Source organism: Hibiscus syriacus, unplaced genomic scaffold (assembly GCF_006381635.1).
Source record: "Hibiscus syriacus cultivar Baekdansim isolate YM2019G1 unplaced genomic scaffold, ASM638163v2 tig00110783_pilon, whole genome shotgun sequence".
In the NCBI taxonomy this organism is placed as follows: Eukaryota; Viridiplantae; Streptophyta; class Magnoliopsida; order Malvales; family Malvaceae; genus Hibiscus; species Hibiscus syriacus.
The window spans coordinates 1,832,485-1,843,840 of NW_024062861.1; the positions used below are offsets into that span (position 1 = coordinate 1,832,485).

Sequence of the window (11,356 nt, forward strand, 5' to 3'; positions counted from 1 at the left end):
TTAGATTTTAAATTTAACAATATTAACTAAAGATAATAATAAATATATTTTCACAGTGAAATAAGTATGAACACTTTTATAAAAAGGATAGATAATTTACAATATAACAGGTAAAAATATGACAAAACCAGATTCATTATGACAAAACCGGTAAAATTTACTTAATATGTTAAAAGTATGGACACTTTTATAAAAAGGATAGATACTTACCGATAACCAAAGTTTACCGGTTACCAAATTTTTTAATAGTTTTTCATATTTTCTACCTAAAACATTATTAGTTGTCAACATAATAGGTACCGCTAAACCGAATTTATTAAATACATTTTAATGTATCCAGTAATGCTGTATATTAGCCGTATATTAACCCGCCTTTCCTGAGACATTCCCTTCAAATTGCAACTCTGAATTTTTGTTTCTTTATTTGAAAAAGAAATTACTGACTAGGATATTGACAAAAAGCTGAGAAAGAGAAATATCTTTTAAGGCCACAAAGGAACATAAGGTTGAGAATATGCCTTTTAATCAATAAAATTTTGCTATTTTAAAACTTCTAATTGTTATCCTTTGCTGGAACGGAATGTAGAGAAAAAAATGTCGGAACCAAAAGACTTGGCGATAAAATTATTTGGAAAAACCATTCCTTTGCCTGAGAAATCTTCAAATGCAGTCGTAGCGGCAACAATATCTAAAATTCCTGTTATGTGCAATGGCGATTCTATTAATAATGATAAAAAATTTGATCAAAATCACGGTCATTGTTGTTATACAAATGAAGAGACAGAAGATGAGAAGGTAAAAAGATTTCTTTTTCCTCTTTTGATTCTTTTATTTTTGGGAATTTTGAAGAATACCCATTGTCTAGAACACGGAAATCAACATTGGGTTGGCCTTCGATTCTTAGTTTTCTCTATAAAAATGATTTTTTAATACAAACACACATATGAATCTAATGATGTTTGATTATGGGGTTTCCTTCTTTTGTTTGAGCAAATGCTTTCAGGATACATTTTCTTTGAATTTTTGCAATGAAATTGTAAACATGATTCTCTCTTGAAGAAATTATAGTTATGGATTCAGATAAAAGATTTTGTGATTTTTTTGTCAAAATGTAATTAGTCCTCGAATGATTTGTAATTTCCGGTTGTTTGTGCTTAGAGTTTTGCTATTTAGTGTTTGTTTGTGCTTATTTATCCCTACAAATTATCCAGAATATCTTGGTAGATAGAAGGATAGAGAACGAGAATGATCGAAAAGAGGATCGATCTAAACAGATCGACAATGCTCCTCCGGTTGCTTCGGAAGAGGTTATGAATCCGGAGGCAAGTGACAAGTCCAATGCACTCAGTATTGAGAAAGAAGACACGGCTATAGAAACTTGTAACGTCGATGAAGATCAAAGTGAGACGAGTAATCCGGAAGAAAAAGCCAAATGCAACAAAGTTCTCCCATGCCCTCGCTGCAACAGCAGGGATACCAAGTTTTGTTACTACAACAATTACAATGTGAGTCAACCGCGACACTTTTGTAAGAACTGCCAGCGATATTGGACTGCCGGAGGGACGATGAGGAATGTACCGGTGGGTGCCGGACGTCGGAAGAGCAAGAATTCGTCGTCTCACTGTCGTCATGTAATTGTCTCTGAGCCTCTGCGGAATGCTCCTAATAGTACGGTTACTTTTGCCTCAAACACATTTGGTAATGCCAGTCCCACACAAGACATTCCTGTTTCTAATGGGGTCGTTTGTTCAAACCGATCATCGGTTCCAACTTTAAGCGATAAGGTCAGTACAGCCGGGTCACACGATCAAACGATGCCGAGTTGTCCAAGTTTTCCACCTAACATGCCATGCTTTCCCGGGTTCTTTTCACCCTACTCATGGAATTCAGCTCGGTGGAGCTCTCCCGTTCCTCCACCAACTTTCGGCCCTCCGATGCTTTTCTGTCCCACGGCTTCATATTGGGGTTGTTCCATACCAACCACATGGAACGTCCCTTGGCTTCATCTACCTTCATCTGATACACAAACAGCCCCGAGTTGGGGTTCTAATTCCCCTTCATTGGGTAAACACTCGAGAGACGAGAACATAGGGAAACCGAATAACACCGGAGAAGATGAGCCGGAAAAAGAAAACGACGGTGAGAGGTGCCTTCCTATTCCAAAAACATTGAGGATCAATGATTCGGGAGACGCATCGAGGAGTTCTCTATTCGTAACATCGGATTCGAAGAATGATGGCAGACTCTTTAAAGGATTTCAATCGAAGGACTATGAAAGGAACCAAGTCACTGAATCCAATCATGCAAGAAAATCCAGCAGCATTGTGTAGGTCAATAAACTTCCATGAGAGCTCGTGATTTCTTTTGAAGTAAGCAAGCTGAGGAGAACAAACCAAGGTTTCTTGTCATACATTTTTGGAGGCATAGTGTTTAGCTTAAATAGAAACTATACATACATGCAGACAGGGATGGACAGTGAGGGAGACAGATGGGACCAATCACTCTTGAAAATTTAAAATTATTATATATTTTAAAATTTGATAAATTCACCTCTAACATAGAATATTTCGCCCGTCTCTATATACAAACATATATATGTATATATTCGTTTTCTTTTAGATGGGTTACGAGTTTTGTACATCAAATATGTGAAATTGTGAGGGGTAGGATAAAGTAAATGTTTGTACCATAATCACAGTTGTATTTTATATGGAATTGTAAACCAAAATCAATACCAGGTTTTTATTTGGTTTTTTCACTGTTCATACATATTAAATTTTTCAGACTTATAGTTTCATCTCTAAAAATTTTAAAATTCAAATTTAGATTTCCCCTAAAAAGTAAGGTGTATGTTACAATTACATTCAACATTTGATTGTATATGTACCTTTTATCATGTTCCTACTTGTATATGAGGTGTGTTTGTTTTACGGAAAATGACATACGTAAAATAATTTTTATGTTTGTTTATTAAAATTAGCTTGGTTAACAGAATATGACTTATAAGTCAATAGAAACTAAGACTTTTTTTTTTATAAATTATCTTATGAAATTTAAAAGCTTTTTATGAAAAACAACTCCTTAAAAGTTAGAAGTAAATATAATTTTACTATTATAGGAGACGAACCAAATCATCTCGATGAATAAAAAATAGTTATTATTATATAATTTTAAAACCCGGATCAGATCGAATTTGGATGAAGAAAATATACTTTTCAAATAGGATTGAATCGAATTCAGATAAAAGATATATATATTTCAGATCAAGTCGAGTTATCAAATACTTGACCCTCCCTAATATGTTGCCATCCCTAACCATATGTCCCACGATCTGTTTATGGGACCGAAAGCGCTTTATGCCATTAGTGTACATGTTGGACCGGCCATAATTCACAACCACAAGCTTCTCCTACCATGATTGTAATCTCATATTTACAAATTATATATACGCATAGGTGCACCCACACACGCATATATGGGCATAATATTTTATATTAGGAGCAAATTTATAAAACTCAAAGATAAATGAATTTATAAAATTTTAAGAGACGAAAATAGATTATCAATAGAAAATACACAAAAAAATTCAAAATATAAGAGAATTTAAAATTTTCAGGGGGCGATTGCCCCACCCGCCTTCCTCTCGATCAATTCTTATACATATAAGGATATGATTCAATTGTGCAATGTGGCAAACTTATATTGGAATAGTAATATTAAAATTTAATAAAATAGAAATAATTTTATCATCTATATATTTGTGAAATTCAAAATAATTTTAAGGATAAATTATATTCTATATCAATGAACTTTAGGTGACGTATCGTTTATACTACTGAATTTTTTTTAATTTTTTTAATTATAACACTGAATTTTGATTTTAACTTTAGTTATGTCAGTGGAGCGTAAAATTCAAATGGTGTGATGACACAAACAAAATGACATCGTTTTGATGCGGCTATTGTTTCATAAAATGATATCGTTTTAGACACTGACGTTAGGGGTATATTGATTTTTTCACTAAACTTTTAAAAAATTCACCTTTATGGCTGTCGTTGACAGTCAATCATTGTCCATTATTGGTCGTCTTTTGCGGCAAGATTAGTATAAAAATGTTCACATTTCACTCCTCATGCTTCTCTTAGGATTGTTTTCCACGACCCACTAGGAGTTTGGGGCTTTCTTAGATTTAGAAATTTGGGGTGTTTGTTCGAAAATATGAACTGTAAAAAACATTATTTCTTGGAGATGGACAACATACCTCAATAATAGCCTCATCGAACAATCATCGGAAGATATCAAAGTATTAGCACGTCATTCTTTTAAATGAAATTTCATCAATTTTGAGTGGGTTTTGTAGAAAACCAATCCTAGGAGAAGAAAAAGAGTGAAATGCAAAAGAGTGGGTTTTGTACAAATCTTGCCGCGAAAGATGACCGAAAAGTGCAACGTCAAAAAGTAAATTGTTTAAAAATTTAGTGGAAAATCGATATACTCTTAAAGTTGAGTGCCTTAAACGACGTTGCTGTGGGTATTAATCGTCGTTGCCAAAACGACGTCATTGACAAAAATACATGTCCATATCATTGTGATGTTAAAATTTAGTGATCTAATAATATAATTGAAGTCAAAACCAAATTACGGTGCTATAATTGAAGAAATTAGATATTCAATGGTATTAACGATATACTGTCTAAAGTTAAGTAGTATATGGTATAGTTTACCCTAATTTCAATACATTTACGCGTTGGCTCTATATATATGTTGTAGTAAAACATACGTTTTTATAGTTTTTTCGTTGGATCTGAAGTTGCAGAAAGCTAAAAGCTTTAGCGTTTTCCTAGAAACTCTCACTATAAAAGCCTCTATAAAATCTGTGAGCTACCCATTTTCAGGGATTGCTGAACAAATAATGGGTCGGTCTTGGTTTCTCAAACTGCTTCTTCTTTCAATACTTTTGGCTCTCTCCTTACCTCAGGGTATTCATTTTTTCCAAGGCTTTTTTGTTTTAACATTTCATATACATCTGTTTTTTTACTCTTATTTCTCATTTCTCAGGATATGGTAGAAAAGTGTTAGAGACTGTGGAATTTGAAGACTTCCCTTTAGCTGATTTTGAGGTTTATTTTCCCATCTTCCCTTTATTCTTTTTTGAATCCTTTTGGCTACATCTTTTCATGTTAGAAAAAAAAAAACTGTCATTTTAATCTTTATTATTTTTTTTAATATTTTAAACTTTATATTTCATTTTATGGTAAAAAGACTATTTTTTAAGCGTTAACCGTTTGTTAACTAGAACACGAACGAAACGATTTTAGTAGTTAAGAGATTTGTTGTTATCCTTTGAGGTCCCAGATTTGAACACTATGTATATAGGGATCTGAGTGTTCATTGTCTTTGAATAGATACTCTCTTGTATTCACATCTCAAATTTATATGGGAAAAAACCGTTTGCTAACAGTTTCCATCCACAAAAAGATTTTGTCACAAAATAAAATATTAGAGGTAAAAATGTTAAAAAAAAAGAATATAGACCTGAATAACTATTTTAAAAAATGCTAGACGCTAATTTTGACAGTATATTTCTTTTTGGCAAACAGAAATTTCCAGGATCAAGGAGAATGACTGAAATAATGGATTATGATGATCCAAGGCCAAATACTAACCCAAGAGCTGGTTACATAATTAGCCCTCCTCCACTAAGCTAAGTTGAGATGTTTTAAATGAAGCAGAAGCAATAGTTTGAGCTGCTTAGCATTTTCCTATGTTGTTGTCTTTCCTTTTTTTTCTCGTACAACAGACTCTGGTTTTTCCCTTTCATCATGTGTATCAGATATTTATATACTTTTGATCCAAAGTTCCCTGCAACTTTTGTTTTCTGGTTTGTTTGAATCGATTATGTTGAAACTAACTATTCGAGTTTGTGGAGGAAGAGCTTTCGAACTTAATGGTAGGAGACAAGTGTGGATCAGGAAAGATGTGCCTTCTCCTTTAGGATATAATATGATTTGACTTTGAGATAATTTGCATGTGGCTGTCACAAGGCTTGAATTAATGTGAAAAATGTTGGGATTGTAGCTAAATAAATTCCCTCATGTGCATGGCACTTGTGTGGGGGGACAAATTTGGTCATTTATCTTTAGTCGGCCATCACTTGATTTAAACACAATTTCTTGATTGACTCGTCCATTTAAAAAGATGTGTATCAAATATCAATTTATCTAATGAGATAAGTGTTAGATTTTTTAGGGATAAAATATATAACTGGTCTCTTGATTATAGGATATTGTTTTGTCGAGTTATTGATTATTAAAAATTATAAAATGGTCCATCGACTATAGGAAGTTATTTTGTTGAGTCCCTTAACTATTAAAGTTACAAAATAGTCACCCAACTATTCATTATGTTCGAAACTCATTTTTTCGTTAAAAAATTAGCGACAGTCTGAGTTGAATGTTAACCTGTTGATTGAGATATGACAAAATCTGATCTCATAATCTCAAATTGACTATCATATCTCAGTCAGCATGTTAACATCCATCTCATACAATCGTTAATTTTTTTAACGAAAAAGGATGAGTTTGGAACATAATGAATAGTTGGGTGATCATTTTGTAACTTTTAATAATCGAGGGACTAAACAAAGTAACTCCCTATAGTCAAGTGACTATTTGGTAACTTTTAATAATCATGAGACATAACAAAGCATTATCCTATACTCCGAGTACCATTTGTGTACATTACCCATTTTTTTAAAATAATTTCTATGTTTCAATTGTAATTAATGCAAACGAACTAAATTAAACTAAGAGGGTAGTCTTTACAATATATTTCTAAAATTTTTAATTTAAATTAGTTGAACAATAAATTAAATACCGATAATTATATAAAAATGATTGAATTTGATAAGGTTAAAATTTTTAATATTGTAGTGGATGGATTATTTATATATACTGAAACTTCGAAGTTAAATAACAAATGTAATTCAATGGAGAAGAAGATTACAGAGAGATAACAAAAAAGGTTATTAATATGTTATCTAAAAATATTTCAAATGTTATTAAAGATATTCAATGTTGGTACAATGTAAACTCCCTTTGATGACCCTCTCTTTCCTAAGAAACAACGCAGACATGATGACACTCTCGATCCCGAAAACTCTACTAGGAATGATTAAGATAGAAGCATCTGATCCTTCTATGCAGTCAACGACATATGACCATTGATAATATAAGATGGGTAAGACTACTATCAAATTCATCTCTAAATGTCTAATTTGTCAGCGAGTCAAGACAGAACATTGATAGCTTATTACGGAGGAATTTTTTTTACCTATACAGGTTATTATCTGCATGAGAATACTTAAGACAGTCTCTGAGAGGTTTCCTTGGAGTTCTACGTGCTATTGGAACTAAAATTACCTCAATTGGAAATTGTGCATATGTGAAGGCTACACATCTTCGTTGTTGTCCATGCGAGAGGTAGAGGACACGTTGCATGACACATACATGAAAAGTTTCATTGCGTTAGGATCCTCTTCTCGTTTACATGCAGTGCTCTCATCGTCAAAGCGTTCCTTCTTTGCTTCCTAGGCTACCTTCGGATAGGGTGTCTCAACCACTAGAGTATTAAGGGCAGAAGTTGTTTGCTCTTTTTGATTGGGCTATTCGATGTTTGAGGTTGGGTTGTGCATGTGAGTTTTATCATAAGAATTGAAATTTAGATAGTATTCTGGTTGGAAAAAATGTTTGCAAGGGTGATCTGAGACGTCATAAAAAGCCACAAAGGACTTATAGTCTGTTGGGACATTACGTTTCGATGCAGCTCTTCAGAATTAATAGGTCCAGAGAATGGCTGGTTTGAAGGATTCATTGTGATTGATTCTTTTCTAATGGGGAATTAAACGCTAACTGCATTAATTGTTGAAGTGAACTATTAGGTTGCTTAGGCCGTTGACAGTTTACTCCTTTTGATTTGGGTGAATAGTCGCAGCAGATGAAAGACATTCATTGACCAATCTATTTCTCTAGGGGAGGAGAAGACATAATATAGAATATATGAGTGGAAGATAAAATGGTGGAGGGTGATTCATATTAAGAAGAAGAAGCTCTCTTTTTCATTCGTGGCTGAGAAGTATTTATAGTGATCCTAATTGTTGGTGTTAAGCATATGATCATTATGGTTATTTGTAGATTAACGAGCTAAGTGATTGTCAAATCTTATATTTGATTTCTCTCTAGTAGATCACGTGGGCTTGACAGAGATTTTATTTGTGTTGTAGTTGATTCGAAGTTATAATCTTCATGATTTCGGAGGGTATAGATTCCTTGGAGACTCTAATAGAAATAAAATTCTATCTAGAGGCCTTGGTTAATGGAGATTAGATAATTTTCAGAGGTATAACAAAAAGTAAAGACGATCTTAAGGAACCAACAATAATTTCAAAGGAGAAAACAACTGATTCCTTAGTTATAATAGAGGAAGAAGAAAATCTAATTGAAGAAGAGCATGGTTGCATTGTTCAAATGTATTCATATAAAATTTCAATATATTCATAATTCGGTAAAAGTACCATATTAGTCCCAGTACTATATCACACATTCCATTTTGAACCTTTATTGAGAAAATGTGTAAACTAATTCCTATACAATTTATATTTAGTAAATCCATTCGTTTAATTTCAATTAATTTTTATCGTTAAACTGATGAATGATGCAGCATTTTAATTATATTTTATAAACATGATACGGAAATAAATTGTGAAAAAATAATAATAATTATATTAACCTTTTAATCCTTAATTTCATATCTCGTTTCCTCCTTTCATCCTCCCAGAACCCAATCTTCAATTTCTTTAGTAAACTATTTCTTATATAACTCATATCAACATTTACTTTTAATTATTTTTCATGTTGCAGTATATTTTTTACTGTATATGCTCCAAAATGGAGAAAATTACAAATGGCCCATGGAAAAAGGAACCGAAAGACCACAATCACTTGGGCCCAAAAGTTCTTTACAAAACTTTTCTTCATAAAATTGTAAGAGATTTGCATAATAATATTACATTCGTTTTATATTAGGGGTAATATAGTATTTGGTATTTGTATTTTAATAAAATATATAATATGATGTGTTTACTTTTAAAATGTTTAATGTGGTATTTGTCCTTTGACAAAATGTCTAATATGGTAATTGTACTTCGATAAAAATATCCAATTTAGTATATATAATTTGTCAAAATACCTCTATGTACCAGAATTAACATTGTTAAGTCTCGTACATGAACTATATTTTGTGTATTATTATGGTACATGGGTTAACATAGTCAATAAGTGTCAGATTAACCCATGAAAATACACCGTCAGTAAGTGTCAAATCAGTCAATGAAAATTCATAAATACTATAATAAAACACAAAATGAAAATCCAAATGCTCCATTAGATTTATCAAAGTAAAAGTACTGCATTACATATTTTGTCAAAGTATATGTACTACATTTAACAATTTAAAAAGTATATATAACACATTACACATTCTGTCAAAGTACAACTACCACATTAAAAGATTTAAAAGCACGTGTACCAAATTAGATATTTTATTAAAATACATGTTCCAAATGTGACATTATCACTTATTATTATAGTTAATTACATCATACATCCCCAAACTATGTTTTAATTCTAAATTGATCTTCAAACTTAAAAACATTCTAATTGAACCATCATATTATTGATATCATTTCAATCATATCTTTAAATCAGTATAGCAATGAATTTGAGTATTAAATGTTAGCTTAGGTATGAGATGGAATATATATAATATACATGGATCAAATTTTAAACACGTGTATACATTTTGCAAGAACATTTTGAATTTGACATGTGAAAAATAAATTTTATAATTAAAATTTAACTGATATGTTAATACGTCAAATATATATTATTAATGAAATAATTGCGCAATATCTGTAATTTCATGCACATTATGCTTAAAAATGATTACCACAACTTGTTTTTTTGAATAATTCCTACGTAGAAGGAGGATGATAATTTTGAATAATTTTTTATATCGTATTCGTTTCGTATGGTTATATAGTAAATAATATTACCAAATTTATGGGTTTATCATACCCAAAGATACACATCTAAACCAGAAATCTGAGAAGTGCCCATGAAAATTGTATGCTTTTTGTTTTTGTTTTCTACTGTTCTGTAACTTATTGCCTCACTGTTGTTCCATTTCATTGCTTTCCTTCTTTTGTAACCCACCGTTACCATCACTCACTCTCACACATTTTGAAATTATTATTATTTTAAAGTATACTATCAATTTTGAAATTAAAGTACATGTATCTTTAGTCTATTTATTTAACAGTTTAAGAATAGACTAAACTTGTCGGTATTTCTTGTTCATCTATTTTTTTATATCATATCTTTATTTTTCTTATTTTTTAATTTCTAATAATTCTATCTTCATGGTACTATTTTCATTGCCTATATAGCACATTATTCTATGCCTTTAGACACATTTTTTTTATCTTCTCTATCACTCGTTTGGTTTGGTTGTTTTGTTTTTGTTTACTTTTTTAGGGTTGAATTTGGCATCATCTTGACTGATTACGATGTCACTTATTTATTATCATGTTGATTTGTCCTGCCTCAGACTCTCGAATGAATTTGAATATACAGTTTGTGTTCGAAGATATTTTTCTCACGATTCTCGACTCTAATTCGCGATTGTCGGTAGTCTTTCAGTTGTTTGGTCCCATGTTGTGATTTGTTTACCAATGCAGTTAGATATGTTCACATCTTTATTTTGTTCGAATTTTTTTATGAGTTCTTAACATTTTTCTTGTATGTCCTTATATGATCTTTATTTTGTTCGAGTTTTTTTTATGAATTCTTAACATTTTTCTTGTATGATCCTTATATGATCTTGAGTGACTAATTTCATGTTAATAATTATAATAAATGTCCTAATTATGTGTTTAGTTTACACTTATGCTTATAAATTGTCATTGTAATTTTAGACTTTTATTTTCTAATAAAACTAACTGATTCTAATTGCATAAAATATAATTATAATTAAAAGCAATAAATCAGATTAATTCAATTTAATTTATTAACAATATTAGGATTTAAATTATAAATATTGTTTAAAAATTTAAACTTTTATCGTATTAAATCAATTGATAATTGATTTTTCATCTCCCTTGTTTTCCATTTCCTAGTCATTGTTATTAACCTTGAAACTTTCTTTTAATTTCATTAAAAGAAAAGAAACGATGAAAGAAAGTGAAAAATGAAAAGTGTGAGACTGGTGATGAGAAAGGGTATGAGCTTTCAGTGGTTCA

At 31.2% G+C, this 11,356-nt stretch overlaps 1 pseudogene; it reads left to right on the top strand.

Moving 5' to 3' along the window:
- The first annotated feature begins 594 nt into the window (after positions 1-594).
- LOC120140322 lies at positions 595-2,451 on the top strand (annotated as a pseudogene).
- Positions 2,452-11,356: the final 8,905 nt, after the last annotated feature.